At 43.9% G+C, this 15,879-nt stretch overlaps 4 non-coding genes and 1 pseudogene across 4 annotated transcripts; all 5 read right to left on the bottom strand.

Annotated features, from left to right (window-relative positions):
• Positions 1 to 999: 999 nt before the first annotated feature.
• Positions 1,000 to 1,203, bottom strand: LOC142729690 (U2 spliceosomal RNA; annotated as a pseudogene).
• Positions 1,204 to 7,458: 6,255 nt separating this feature from the next.
• On the bottom strand, positions 7,459 to 7,649 carry LOC142729670 (U2 spliceosomal RNA). Its single transcript, XR_012878424.1, has one exon. It is a non-coding gene; the product is annotated as a U2 spliceosomal RNA (small nuclear RNA).
• A 1,238-nt stretch (positions 7,650 to 8,887) lies between these two features.
• On the bottom strand, positions 8,888 to 9,078 carry LOC142729658 (U2 spliceosomal RNA). Its single transcript, XR_012878413.1, has one exon. It is a non-coding gene; the product is annotated as a U2 spliceosomal RNA (small nuclear RNA).
• A 1,230-nt stretch (positions 9,079 to 10,308) lies between these two features.
• LOC142729657 (U2 spliceosomal RNA) lies at positions 10,309 to 10,499 on the bottom strand. The gene has a single exon (XR_012878412.1). It is a non-coding gene; the product is annotated as a U2 spliceosomal RNA (small nuclear RNA).
• Positions 10,500 to 11,733: 1,234 nt separating this feature from the next.
• LOC142729688 (U2 spliceosomal RNA) lies at positions 11,734 to 11,918 on the bottom strand. The gene has a single exon (XR_012878438.1). It is a non-coding gene; the product is annotated as a U2 spliceosomal RNA (small nuclear RNA).
• Between the last annotated feature and the right edge of the window lie 3,961 nt (positions 11,919 to 15,879).

Here is a 15,879-nt window from a genome sequence, read left to right as displayed (position 1 = left end):
CCCTGCTGCCATGCAGATAAACACTGGCAGCGGCAGCAAGTGCATGCCCACAGCCACCCCTTGTTCCTTCACACCTTGTATCAGCTGTAATCCAGTCCAGTCCAGTGCTGCCTGCTGAGCAGCACTGACCAACACTGCCTGGGCCCAGGCTTTTATCTCTGAGGCCCCATTATGATGTCAGAAAGCTGGCTCTGGCTCCTCAGGGCTCCACTATGACACGTGCAAAGTTCCGTCTGAACTTTATATAAGACGGTGCGGCTCAGTCAGTCACTCAGTGTTGCCTGAGAGGGCAACACTGCAACAGCCGGCCGCCAGGCTGTCTTTTTTTGCACAGCTAGTTGCCTCCAGGAGGCCACAAGAGGGAGACAAGGGACTGCAAAATGGAAAATAAGCATCCACCAACTTTACAGACAACTTCTCCTTGCTCCTACAACCTCCATCCTTGCACAGTTTGTTATTCTTCTAGGTAACATAGTAACAAATCCAAATTGCTGCTCTCTTTGTAGGCAAGCAAGGCTTTGTTGCAACTGCAATTCTTACTCCTTCTTGAAATGTAGGGATGACAGTACATTCCATCACATCCATCTAGTGTACACAGGTAGGTCCATTGTGGCGGGCGGGCGGGCGGGCGGGCGGCTTTAATGGCTGTTTGCTGTTCCCCTACTCCACTCCACTATTTGACTGTGGTGCTGCATCAATCAGTGGCTGGCTCAGGTGCAGCTCTTTAACTTACCTAAAAGGGAGGGCGGAGAGAAGACAAGGAAGGTGAATGAGCTGATCCAATGTGAAATGCCGGAAACACAGACACACAGACGACACAAAACAAGAGGTGGCAATGTATTCATTAATTGCATTTAATCAATTAGCTCATTATCACTCATGCATTGTCCAACAGGTGTTGAAATAATGGGATTAAAAGGGGAGATCCCTTCAGAAAGACAGAAACAATGGCAAACACAAAAAACACTTTTGGAATCTGATTTTAGTCAACACATAAGGAAAGGGTGCACCGGTCCTGGAAATACTGCAATACCAGGTCAATGCGTGGAGTGGACAGAGCAAGCTCTATTTCCATCTCCCTGTTCTAAAAATCCATTTAATATATGGTCCCCAGATAGGGGACGTATCAGATATTAAACTGATAAGAACAGATTTTTTTTTTTTTTTTTTTTTTTTTAACCATTCAGTTTAACTTAAAGCAACAGTACACAAACCATTTTGCATTTTAAGGCATAAGTTGCCTTAGTCGTACATCATCATGGCTATTTTATTCCAAAACAATAATAATCAAGACACAGAAAGGATCATGAAGGACAAAAAATAAAACAGGAATAAATCTTATCAATTAGCTATATTTAACCAACCTTCTCCACTTCTTAAATTTCCATACCCCCTCTGCGTCTATACCACCACCGCACTGACTATCCCAACGATAAACTACGTATAGTCTTGACAAAACCATCCTCACACACTCACCAATGGGTACCCACTTATGTTTGAAAACACCTAAATTACGTACATCCCATAAGCTTTCCATTATACACGCCATAATCAACCATAAGATCCTATCACTTACTCTGTTACAAGCCCCTATAGCAAACATCGCAACCTTCCAATCCACAAACTTCACCCCAGCCAACTCCTTACAGATGCCACCCATCCTCCTCCATACCTCATACGAATAATTGCAATCCCAAAAAAGATGCCTAACAGTCTCCCGTGAACTACACCCAACCCTTGGACACACCTCAAATCTAACTAGCATTCTCCTCCTCTGCACATCTCTAACAGGCAATATATCATGCAACGCCATCCACACTATGTCCTTTTGTCTATTGGACATACCTCTCACTCCTAACTTCTTCCAAGTATCCACGACATCCTCTCCTCGCAAACCCACAATATTACACACGACCTCATTCACACACAACCTTTTAAGCACAGCTTTCTTATCCAGAAACCCACCCATAGGCACTGCAATCAAATCATATTTCCTAATGAACCTTTCAATCACAACATACCATACCGGACATACATAAGCAACAGGCACAGTAGCATCTCTCTTAAACCAATTTAACCCATAAAGCATCCAACCGGCCATATATCTTACCATATACGCACTCTTATTTCCTTTCCCCAAGAGCCCTACCACTATTTTAATATAATTTAACCCAAGAAAGACCTCCACATTCGGAAAACCCAAACCTCCATTCTCACAAGACTTATAAACATACTCACGCTTCAACTTTTCCATTTGACTTCCCCACAGAAAGGTAAAAACCATTTTCTCTGACTTTTTGATTTTCCTACTAGCGGAGGGAAAAATACTAGCCACAAAAACCAAAATAGGCAAAATCACTGCCTTAATTATCAACACCTTCCCTGATAAAGTCAGGTCTCTAAGTCTCCAAAAATTCAATTTCTTCTCAATCCTCTTGCCACATTCATCCCAACTCTCATTCCCTCTCAAGTCCTCATTAAACTGTATCCCCAACACTTTTACTGCACCCACTTCATTCCTCACTCCCTCCATACTTACCCTCCTATCCCCAAAGCACTTAAAGACACACTTATCCCAATTCACCTTAAAAGCTGATGCCCCACAAAAAAAATCCAACCATAATTTTGCTCTATTCAACCCAGCCATACAATCACTCATAACCACAACATCATCCATATAACCCAGAATTTTAACGTATTTACCTCCACTCCCTGGGATCAAAAAACCTTTCACCACTTTATCTTTTCTTACCAAACACATCAAACTTTCAATCACACAAATAAACAAAACTGGGGACATAGGACACCCCTGTCTTACCCCCGATCTCACACATACTTTTGAACTTAAATTACCATTCACCAACACTTCACTTGACACATCCCTATACAAACACTTCACACCTTCCAAAAACCTCACTGGGAAGCCCATCCTAACAAGTACAGCAAACATAAACACATGCGACACTCTATCAAACGCCTTTTCGAAATCTAACGCAAGCATCATACACTTCTGTTTCCTACTCATACAGTCACCAATCAAATCTCTCAGCAAAACCAAATTATCAGACATACTCCTACCTGGCACAGCACAGACTTGGTCTTCACCCACAACCTTTCCTACCACCTCACGCATACGATTAGCCAAAATTTTACTAAAACATTTATAATCCACATTCAGCAGTGAAATCGGTCTCCAATTACCCAAACACTTCTTATCCCCTTTCTTATAAATCAAAACGATCACACCCTCTTTCATAGACTCGCACAAAACCCCCTTATCCCATATAAACTTACATACTTCCACCAAATCCAACCCTATTATCTCCCAGGCCTTCACATAAAATTCCACAGGAATACCATCTTTACCAGGTGTTTTATTTTTCCCCGCACTCATTATCACTTTCTTCACTTCTTCAGACGTTACATCCTCATTCAACCCCACACAATCCTCCTCTCTAAGAACATTTTCCAAACCATTCAAAACCTCATCCATCAACCCGGTATCAATCCACTTTTTGCCATATAGCTCTGAATAAAACGATTCCACCACTTTTAACACATCCATACCCACTATACGCTCCCCCTTTGCATTAACAATTTCATCCATATCATCTTTCTTACCACACATTTTCTTGAAAAAAAACCTTGTGCATTTTTCATTTTTATCTAAGTACTCCACTTTAGACCTAAAAATAATCTCCTTTCCCTTTCTTTCCAAAACTTGCTTTAACTCGTTCCTTGCCTCCTCTAGCAAATCACTCATATCAATTCCCTTCTCACCCATCTTCCGCAACCATTCTATCCTAATATTCAATTCCTTATACTGGTTACGTTTCCTAGCAGCCTGCTTATATCCCCATCTCACAAAAAAATTTTTAATCTGCCCTTTCATCCAATCCCACCATTTAAGCACATCCACAAAACTATCTTTTTCTCCCTTCCACACATCATACTTTCGTTTGAACTCATCCATCACTTCAACATCCTCCAATAATCTAGTATTCAACTTCCACACCCCTTTCCCAAAACAAAGTTTACTACTTACCTCCACCCATACCCGTAAACATACATGGTCTGAAAAAGGTACCTCATTCTGAACCATCTTATTACACACTAAACCCTTAGATATGCAAATACGATCAATTCTTGACTCAATACCCCCTCTATCTGATTTATATGTTGGCGGTGGCGGTTTACCCAATGACAATTCGGCTGCATCTATAAAAGAAAAATCAGATATAAGTTGGTTAAGCTTTTTCCCAGTTACATTTGGATGTAACTGGGAAAAAGCTTAACCAACTTATATCTGATCAAAAGAACAATTAAAGTCTCCCAAAAAAAAGGTGGGAATCCTTCCAGGTAAGAACAGACTTAGCTTTTCCAACAGCGCCAGCCTTTTTGCTCTATCTATAGGACAATAAGTATTCACCACCCTAACCCTAACTCCCCTACAACATACCACTGCAATTACACATCTACCTGTTTCCACCACTGTATAACTCTCCAGATCCATACCCATATTTCCTAATAGGATCCCCACCACATCATTCTTATTGGAAGTAGATCCTGACCAGACATACTGCCCATATGGCCAATCCCCCTCCCCCAGTGACTCAGATATACCACACTCTTGCAGGCATATGATCTCTGCCCCAAGATTCCTAACATAATCCAGCACAACAGCACGTCTAGGCTTTGATGTAATTTGCCTGACATTCAAGGATAAGACATTAAGTGTAATTTTGGGGTCCATATTTTGATCTTTTTCCGTAGATATCCACCAATACCCCACTGTTTAATCAGCCTACACCTCCTGGTGGCTGACAACCGGACACAAAGATAGCTTTGTCCACGTCTTCTCCTAAAAAAGGAAAGTCCTCAGGAAAATGAGAAATGGGGTAGACTCCCCTATCCGGGCTCACTCCATCTTCACTCAGAGGAGACAACATGGTGCGAAGTCTCTTAGAAGATGAACCTCCTTCCTCCTCCTCAGAAGGCCTCACAAGTGCAGTTGAAAAGTCCCCTTGACCACCTTCACCTTGTTGGTCCACCAGAATTCCTTCCCAGGAAAAGACAGGTGATTTGGATAAAGAACCATCCACCTCCCCATCACCTCTTAACCCAGTCAGGTCATCAGAGGGGTGAGGCAGGTCTTTCTCAACAGGTGCTACCTCCATTTCATCAGCCAGCGTATTTCCAGACCGATTTAACTCAGGGAGAGTCCCATCAGACACCTGGGCAGGCACCGACTCCTCAGTTCCCTGGGCAGCTGGGCCCTGAATCACATTAGACCTCATACTGCCAGGTTCACCTGCAACTACTTCCGCCAGAGTCCTAACCCTTCTGTTTTTAGCACGCTCTGGACAGTCTTTAAAGGCATGACCCACAATGCTGCACATGTTACACACAATTGGGTTTTTGCAATCCTTGGCCAGGTGACCGTCCTGATTACATTTGTTACATGTAACACCTTCTTGCGTACAATCTTCATGAACATGGCCATATCTTTTACATTTCCTGCAAAACATAGGAGGCTGGGGAAAAAATAAGTAGCCTTTGTCCCGGCCGATGGCAAAATTCCTAGGAGGGTATTTCACACCCAGAGGCCCTGAAGGATCCTCCTCAAATCTCACAAAGAATTTATGCTTCCCTGTCCAGAGGGATTCAGCATTTAACACCTGGTGAGAATAGCTGACGTAAGAGCAGTACTTCTTTAAGAAGGAAGTAATATCATCCACCATCACATAAGGATAGTACATCAAAACAACCAGTGGAACATCGTTGTTATATAAAACGGTGAAGATAAGTCCATCCAACACAGGGTTTTGCAAGTTAGCATTAATTGCGGCATACAAGTTGTAACAAGCATTCAAACTTTTAAGAACCAAAGTGAAGCGATTACCTCTGGGATCTTGAAAACAAAGGATGTCGTTCCTACTCACGTTGAGGGTCTTGAAAATGACTTCATTCACCAGGTGTTTCAATGAAAAAAGGTCCTTCTTGTTCAAGGGTACGTCAATGCCAAATCCATTCTTGATCCGGGTTTCCCCGATCCCAGCGTATCGAAGCCTAGCTCCCATGATCGCTCGACAGTTGATCACCCAGCCTACCCCCTTATAGCAGCAGTTGGCTTAAGCCACCGAAGTGGCGATGCCAAAAGGCCAAGGGCATGACATGCTGACCTCCTCTTGACACGGGATCGTGCCAAAAGGCCGAGAAGCGATAACCCGAACGGGCCGCGCGTTGCCCGGGCCTGCCCGATACTGCTGTTCAGCCCTTGCAGTGATTCAGCCTACTTCTAGGCAATTCCATGGGGCCCTGCAGGCTCACACACTCACAGCTACACGGGAGGTGAATAAAGGCCGGAGAGGAAGCCAGACAGGATTTGCTTCTTTTGCTTGCACCACAATGCAGTGCTGAAAGAGGAGGAATCTACATAAAAACGCCTTCCTGGCAACGCCCAAATGCCCTGCTGCCATGCAGATAAACACTGGCAGCGGCAGCAAGTGCATGCCCACAGCCACCCCTTGTTCCTTCACACCTTGTATCAGCTGTAATCCAGTCCAGTCCAGTGCTGCCTGCTGAGCAGCACTGACCAACACTGCCTGGGCCCAGGCTTTTATCTCTGAGGCCCCATTATGATGTCAGAAAGCTGGCTCTGGCTCCTCAGGGCTCCACTTTGACACGTGCAAAGTTCCGTCTGAACTTTATATAAGACGGTGCGGCTCAGTCAGTCACTCAGTGTTGCCTGAGAGGGCAACACTGCAACAGCCGGCCGCCAGGCTGTCTTTTTTTGCACAGCTAGTTGCCTCCAGGAGGCCACAAGAGGGAAACAAGGGACTGCAAAATGGAAAATAAGCATCCACCAACTTTACAGACAACTTCTCCTTGCTCCTACAACCTCCATCCTTGCACAGTTTGTTATTCTTCTAGGTAACATAGTAACAAATCCAAATTGCTGCTCTCTTTGTAGGCAAGCAAGGCTTTGTTGCAACTGCAATTCTTACTCCTTCTTGAAATGTAGGGACGACAGTACATTCCATCACATCCATCTAGTGTACACAGGTAGGTCCATTGTGGCGGGCGGGCGGGCGGCTTTAATGGCTGTTTGCTGTTCCCCTACTCCACTCCACTATTTGACTGTGGTGCTGCATCAATCAGTGGCTGGCTCAGGTGCAGCTCTTTAACTTACCTAAAAGGGAGGGCGGAGAGAAGACAAGGAAGGTGAATGAGCTGATCCAATGTGAAATGCCGGAAACACAGACACACAGACGACACAAAACAAGAGGTGGCAATGTATTCATTAATTGCATTTAATCAATTAGCTCATTATCACTCATGCATTGTCCAACAGGTGTTGAAATAATGGGATTAAAAGGGGAGATCCCTTCAGAAAGACAGAAACAATGGCAAACACAAAAAACACTTTTGGAATCTGATTTTAGTCAACACATAAGGAAAGGGTGCACCGGTCCTGGAAATACTGCAATACCAGGTCAATGCGTGGAGTGGACAGAGCAAGCTCTATTTCCATCTCCCTGTTCTAAAAATCCATTTAATATATGGTCCCCAGATAGGGGACGTATCAGATATTAAACTGATAAGAACAGATACTACACTTGATCTTAGCCAAAAGGACGAGAAGCGATAACCCGAACGGGCCGCGCGTTGCCCGGGCCTGCCCGATACTGCTGTTCAGCACTTGCAGTGATTCAGCCTACTTCTAGGCAATTCCATGGGGCCCTGCAGGCTCACACACTCACAGCTACACGGGAGGTGAATAAAGGCCGGAGAGGAAGCCAGACAGGATTTGCTTCTTTTGCTTGCACCACAATGCAGTGCTGAAAGAGGAGGAATCTACATAAAAACGCCTTCCTGGCAACGCCCAAATGCCCTGCTGCCATGCAGATAAACACTGGCAGCGGCAGCAAGTGCATGCCCACAGCCACCCCTTGTTCCTTCACACCTTGTATCAGCTGTAATCCAGTCCAGTCCAGTGCTGCCTGCTGAGCAGCACTGACCAACACTGCCTGGGCCCAGGCTTTTATCTCTGAGGCCCCATTATGATGTCAGAAAGCTGGCTCTGGCTCCTCAGGGCTCCACTTTGACACGTGCAAAGTTCCGTCTGAACTTTATATAAGACGGTGCGGCTCAGTCAGTCACTCAGTGTTGCCTGAGAGGGCAACACTGCAACAGCCGGCCGCCAGGCTGTCTTTTTTTGCACAGCTAGTTGCCTCCAGGAGGCCACAAGAGGGAGACAAGGGACTGCAAAATGGAAAATAAGCATCCACCAACTTTACAGACAACTTCTCCTTGCTCCTACAACCTCCATCCTTGCACAGTTTGTTATTCTTCTAGGTAACATAGTAACAAATCCAAATTGCTGCTCTCTTTGTAGGCAAGCAAGGCTTTGTTGCAACTGCAATTCTTACTCCTTCTTGAAATGTAGGGACGACAGTACATTCCATCACATCCATCTAGTGTACACAGGTAGGTCCATTGTGGCGGGCGGGCGGGCGGGCGGCTTTAATGGCTGTTTGCTGTTCCCCTACTCCACTCCACTATTTGACTGTGGTGCTGCATCAATCAGTGGCTGGCTCAGGTGCAGCTCTTTAACTTACTTAAAAGGGAGGGCGGAGAGAAGACAAGGAAGGTGAATGAGCTGTTCCAATGTGAAATGCCGGAAACACAGACACACAGACGACACAAAACAAGAGGTGGCAATGTATTCATTAATTGCATTTAATCAATTAGCTCATTATCACTCATGCATTGTCCAACAGGTGTTGAAATAATGGGATTAAAAGGGGAGATCCCTTCAGAAAGACAGAAACAATGGCAAACACAAAAAACACTTTTGGAATCTGATTTTAGTCAACACATAAGGAAAGGGTGCACCGGTCCTGGAAATACTGCAATACCAGGTCAATGCGTGGAGTGGACAGAGCAAGCTCTATTTCCATCTCCCTGTTCTAAAAATCCATTTAATATATGGTCCCCAGATAGGGGACGTATCAGATATTAAACTGATAAGAACAGATACTACACTTGATCTTAGCCAAAAGGCCGAGAAGCGATAACCCGAACGGGCCGCGCGTTGCCCGAGCCTGCCCGATACTGCTGTTCAGCCCTTGCAGCGATTCAGCCTACTTCTAGGCAATTCCATGGGGCCCTGCAGGCTCACACACTCACAGCTACACGGGAGGTGAATAAAGGCCGGAGAGGAAGCCAGACAGGATTTGCTTCTTTTGCTTGCACCACAATGCAGTGCTGAAAGAGGAGGAATCTACATAAAAACGCCTTCCTGGCAACGCCCAAATGCCCTGCTGCCATGCAGATAAACACTGGCAGCGGCAGCAAGTGCATGCCCACAGCCACCCCTTGTTCCTTCACACCTTGTATCAGCTGTAATCCAGTCCAGTCCAGTGCTGCCTGCTGAGCAGCACTGACCAACACTGCCTGGGCCCAGGCTTTTATCTCTGAGGCCCCATTATGATGTCAGAAAGCTGGCTCTGGCTCCTCAGGGCTCCACTATGACACGTGCAAAGTTCCGTCTGAACTTTATATAAGACGGTGCGGCTCAGTCAGTCACTCAGTGTTGCCTGAGAGGGCAACACTGCAACAGCCGGCCGCCAGGCTGTCTTTTTTTGCACAGCTAGTTGCCTCCAGGAGGCCACAAGAGGGAGACAAGGGACTGCAAAATGGAAAATAAGCATCCACCAACTTTACAGACAACTTCTCCTTGCTCCTACAACCTCCATCCTTGCACAGTTTGTTATTCTTCTAGGTAACATAGTAACAAATGCAAATTGCTGCTCTCTTTGTAGGCAAGCAAGGCTTTGTTGCAACTGCAATTCTTACTCCTTCTTGAAATGTAGGGATGACAGTACATTCCATCACATCCATCTAGTGTACACAGGTAGGTCCATTGTGGCGGGCGGGCGGCTTTAATGGCTGTTTGCTGTTCCCCTACTCCACTCCACTATTTGACTGTGGTGCTGCATCAATCAGTGGCTGGCTCAGGTGCAGCTCTTTAACTTACCTAAAAGGGAGGGCGGAGAGAAGACAAGGAAGGTGAATGAGCTGTTCCAATGTGAAATGCAGGAAACACAGACACACAGACGACACAAAACAAGAGGTGGCAATGTATTCATTAATTGCATTTAATCAATTAGCTCATTATCACTCATGCATTGTCCAACAGGTGTTGAAATAATGGGATTAAAAGGGGAGATCCCTTCAGAAAGACAGAAACAATGGCAAACACAAAAAACACTTTTGGAATCTGATTTTAGTCAACACATAAGGAAAGGGTGCACCGGTCCTGGAAATACTGCAATACCAGGTCAATGCGTGGAGTGGACAGAGCAAGCTCTATTTCCATCTCCCTGTTCTAAAAATCCATTTAATATATGGTCCCCAGATAGGGGACGTATCAGATATTAAACTGATAAGAACAGATACTACACTTGATCTTAGCCAAAAGGCCGAGAAGCGATAACCCGAACGGGCCGCGCGTTGCCCGAGCCTGCCCGATACTGCTGTTCAGCCCTTGCAGCGATTCAGCCTACTTCTAGGCAATTCCATGGGGCCCTGCAGGCTCACACACTCACAGCTACACGGGAGGTGAATAAAGGCCGGAGAGGAAGCCAGACAGGATTTGCTTCTTTTGCTTGCACCACAATGCAGTGCTGAAAGAGGAGGAATCTACATAAAAACGCCTTCCTGGCAACGCCCAAATGCCCTGCTGCCATGCAGATAAACACTGGCAGCGGCAGCAAGTGCATGCCCACAGCCACCCCTTGTTCCTTCACACCTTGTATCAGCTGTAATCCAGTCCAGTCCAGTGCTGCCTGCTGAGCAGCACTGACCAACACTGCCTGGGCCCAGGCTTTTATCTCTGAGGCCCCATTATGATGTCAGAAAGCTGGCTATGGCTCCTCAGGGCTCCACTATGACACGTGCAAAGTTCCGTCTGAACTTTATATAAGACGGTGCGGCTCAGTCAGTCACTCAGTGTTGCCTGAGAGGGCAACACTGCAACAGCCGGCCGCCAGGTTGTCTTTTTTTGCACAGCTAGTTGCCTCCAGGAGGCCACAAGAGGGAGACAAGGGACTGCAAAATGGAAAATAAGCATCCACCAACTTTACAGACAACTTCTCCTTGCTCCTACAACCTCCATCCTTGCACAGTTTGTTATTCTTCTAGGTAACATAGTAACAAATCCAAATTGCTGCTCTCTTTGTAGGCAAGCAAGGCTTTGTTGCAACTGCAATTCTTACTCCTTCTTGAAATGTAGGGATGACAGTACATTCCATCACATCCATCTAGTGTACACAGGTAGGTCCATTGTGGCGGGCGGGCGGGCGGCTTAAATGGCTGTTTGCTGTTCCCCTACTCCACTCCACTATTTGACTGTGGTGCTGCATCAATCAGTGGCTGGCTCAGGTGCAGCTCTTTAACTTACCTAAAAGGGAGGGCGGAGAGAAGACAAGGAAGGTGAATGAGCTGTTCCAATGTGAAATGCCGGAAACACAGACACACAGACGACACAAAACAAGAGGTGGCAATGTATTCATTAATTGCATTTAATCAATTAGCTCATTATCACTCATGCATTGTCCAACAGGTGTTGAAATAATGGGATTAAAAGGGGAGATCCCTTCAGAAAGACAGAAACAATGGCAAACACAAAAAACACTTTTGGAATCTGATTTTAGTCAACACATAAGGAAAGGGTGCACCGGTCCTGGAAATACTGCAATACCAGGTCAATGCGTGGAGTGGACAGAGCAAGCTCTATTTCCATCTCCCTGTTCTAAAAATCCATTTAATATATGGTCACCAGATAGGGGACGTATCAGATATTAAACTGATAAGAACAGATTTTTTTTTTTTAATTTTTATTGAAAATAAAGTCAGATTACATTTCATACATTTGTCATGAAAAGTACAAAAACAAAATATTCAAAGATACATCCATCATTTCAAAAGAGAAATATCCAAAAATACAAACACAAATACATTGTATCCTCCCAAAACAAAACAAAAAAAACCATTCTTATAAGAAAAGAAAAAAAAACACATTAAATTCAATTAATAAGCCATGACCGCCATTTTTTGTATTTCCAGACTCCTTCGGCATCACTGCCAAGTCTTTTTCGGTCACATAACACATACAGAAATAAACGTCCACGGATCATGCCCAAACACTCATACACTTCAACGTCCTTTTGCTTAAAAACTAAGATATTCCTGACATCCCATAACACTTCTTTTACGCAATTTACAATCAACCACAACAACCTAGCTTTCTCTCTATTCACACCACACAACCCAAACATCATCATATTAAACGTCAATAATTCAACCCCAGTTATACCTTTGATCAATTTACCCATCCCTTTCCATACATTCTTAGCATACTCACACTCCCACAGTAAATGAACATAATTCTCACACCTACCACATCCTGCCCTGGGGCAGTTCTCACTGTTTACCAACCTTCTTCTCCGTTGAAACTCGCGCGTAGGTAAACACCTATGCACAGTCATCCAAGCAAGATCCTTTTGCCTGTTTACTAACTCTTTACTTTGCACATTCTTCCACACTGCTTTACTCTCATTCTCAGTCAAACCAGCCACACATTCAACCATCTCTCTTGACTCCAAAACTTTCATCACTTTCTTGCTCTCACACCAATCATTCACTGTCACATTCTCTAAGTGGTTCCTCCTAATGCACCTATCAATCCTCATATAAAACCATGGAGTACCAAAACTTGTTGGCTCCCTCAAATCCCTTACCATTAATTTATATCTCAGTAACACCCTTCCAGCCAAATACTTCACCATACAACCATACACACTTTCCTTCTTACTGATCGACATACAAAAACTTACATACTTCACCGCCAGAAAACATTCAATATTCATCAGACCTTTTCCACCATTCACTCTTCTCTTCACCACTTTCTCTCGCTTCAATTTCTCCATCTTTGAGTTCCAAAGGAACAAAAAAATTACTCGGATGATTCTCGCCAGACATCTGTCAGGCGGAGGAAAAACATAATTAATATACAACAAAATTGGAATAATCACAGATTTAATCACCAAAACTCTCCCATCAATCGATAAAGTCCTTAAAGACCAAAAATTTGTTTTATTTTTCACCCGTTCTAAAACTCTCCCCCAACTCTCTTTCCCATACAAATCATTGTCAAAAATCACCCCCAGAACTTCCACCCCACCTTGTCTCACTGGCCATCCACACAAGTCATTTTCCTTCCATTCATCAAAAAACTTACAACCACTTTTATCCACATTCAACTTAAACCCACTCATCATACAAAAACATTCAATCAGCAACTTAGCCCGCTTAACAGCAGCCATACATTTACACACAACCGTGACATCATCCATATAACCAATCACACGCACATCTCTCCCCTTACTGCCAGGGATTTCTACACCCCGCATTACCTTGTCCCGCCTAAACATACCCAACAACGGTTCAATCACACAAACAAATAAAATTGGTGACAATGGACACCCTTGACGAACTCCTGACATAATCCTCACTTTCTCGCTCAGAAAACCATTCACCTGGATTCTACTCCCTATATCTCTGTATAAACACTGAATCCATCCAACCATTCTCTCCGGTACACCCATTTCCCTCAAAATCTTGAACATAAAATCATGCACAACTCTATCATACGCCTTCTCAAAATCAACCGTAATCACAGCCACACCTTGTTTCCTATCCTTACAGTCCCACAACACATCTCTCAAACCCAGCAAACATTCAGAAATCCTCCTGTCAGGCACTGCACACATTTGTTCTTCACCAACCATACAGTCAATCACACTTCTCAACCTATTAGCAATAATCTTAGATATAATCTTGTAATCGCAATTTAAGAGCGCTATCGGCCTCCAATTTTTTAAACTCTTTTTCTCCCCCTTCTTAAACAAAAGAACAGTCACACTTTCACTCATACTTTTTGACAACCTACCTCTCTCCAAAACTTCCTTACAAACTTCCCATACATAATCACCAATCATATCCCAAAATACACAATAAAATTCTACAGGCAAACCATCACTCCCTGCTACTTTCCCCTTCTTCATACCATTCATTGCATCCTCTACTTCACTCTTCCTTATGTCCTCACTCAAAAAACTCTGATCAATCTCATCCAACTGTTTATCCACATACCCCAAACATTCACGCTCTAATGAACAATCACGCTTCTTCTCAGTAAACAAATCCGTATAAAACTTCCATACTTCATCCAGAATCTCATTTTTACCAAACACTTCTACACCATCCTCTCTCAACACACTCACCATTCCAGTTTTTTTATTAAAAGCTTTTTTAAAGAAAAACTTTGTGCATTTCTCATCTTTTTCCCTTACTTCCACTCTAGCTTGTGCAATAATTTTCTTACCTTTTTCCCCCAAACATCTTTTAACATAATCACGCGCTTCTTCAATCTCACCTTCAACATTCATACCCACCCGTCTAAGTTCATACAAATACTCCAATCTTTTTTGCCATCTCTCATACTCCTCCATTTCTTTCCTTCCTCTTTCACACCCTTTTTTTACAAAAAACCTTTTTGTTTCCCTTTTAACCCACTCCCACCAGTCAATCACACTAAAAAACTCCCCTTTCTTTGATTGCCACATCCCAAACAATCTCCTATATTGCTCCCGAACACATTCATCCTCCAACAATGTCACATTTAATTTCCATACACCCCTACCAAACTCATACGTACTGTTACTTTTAACCACACATTCGATCCACGCATGATCCGTGAACGGCATCCTCCTCCTTTTAAAGTCCATAACAGTTAATGACCTAGAACAAAAAATAAAATCAATTCGTGACGATATATTTCCAGTATTACTAAAATACGTATAACCAAAAGAACCATCATTTTTTTCACGAAAACAATCCTTAAGTTCAAATAAACTCACAATTTCATTTAATTGTTTCCCAGTACTATCCACCCCACTATCACCTCCACCTCCAACATTACTCCTATCCCCTGCATTCACTGTACAATTAAAGTCTCCCAGAAGGAAACAATTTTCCCTCCCCCCCAAGAAAAAATATAATTTCTCAAACATCTCCGCTCTTTCTCTCCGTCCAGTCGGAGCATAGACATTAATAACTTTATAAGAGGCACCTCTATACTCAAAATTAACTAATAACACCCTCCCCTGAACTATGTGAATTACCTTCTTCACAACAAAATCATTACTTTTAAATAATATTCCCACCCCCCCGTTTCTTTCCTGGGATCCTGACCAAATTGCAGGACCCAAGGCCCAGGTAGCATTTATAGGTTCCTCCAGCAAACAACACTCCTGCAAACATAAAACATCAAAATGATAATTCGACAGAAAGTCAAAAGTTGCAGCTCTTCTTGTTGCAGTCCTGATACTCCGGACATTTAAGGAACCTATAACAAAATGCATTATTTATAAATGAAAGTCAAAACAATTCAAACACAGGGCCTCACGACTTCTTTAAAGCACCCCTTCCTCTATGTTTCGTCGGAGTCCCATCCGCAGCAGTACGAGCCACATTCTCCTTCTTATTCCCCATTACACCTCTTGTGAAGTGAATGGTTTTCGCCAACTTGGTAACAGTACCGCTCTCAAGGTAGCCAGCCCCAAAAGAAGAGGTAGAAGAGTCAGAGTCCACCGCAGCCGATGAATCTCCCCCTCCCCCACCCGGACTGGAAAATTCCTCAATACGCTCACTCAATGGCGTTGAAACTACGCTCTCTGGTTCCTTGCGCTTCAGAGAGGATTTATCAACCTGCATCTCCCCCGGATCTCCAGAGGACTCAGATGGAGCTTG

The sequence above is a fragment of the Rhinoderma darwinii genome, unplaced genomic scaffold (assembly GCF_050947455.1).
Source record: "Rhinoderma darwinii isolate aRhiDar2 unplaced genomic scaffold, aRhiDar2.hap1 Scaffold_731, whole genome shotgun sequence".
Classification (NCBI taxonomy): domain Eukaryota; kingdom Metazoa; phylum Chordata; class Amphibia; order Anura; family Rhinodermatidae; genus Rhinoderma; species Rhinoderma darwinii.
Note: the sequence above shows the minus strand (reverse complement) of the source record. Positions and strands in the feature narration are given on the sequence as shown.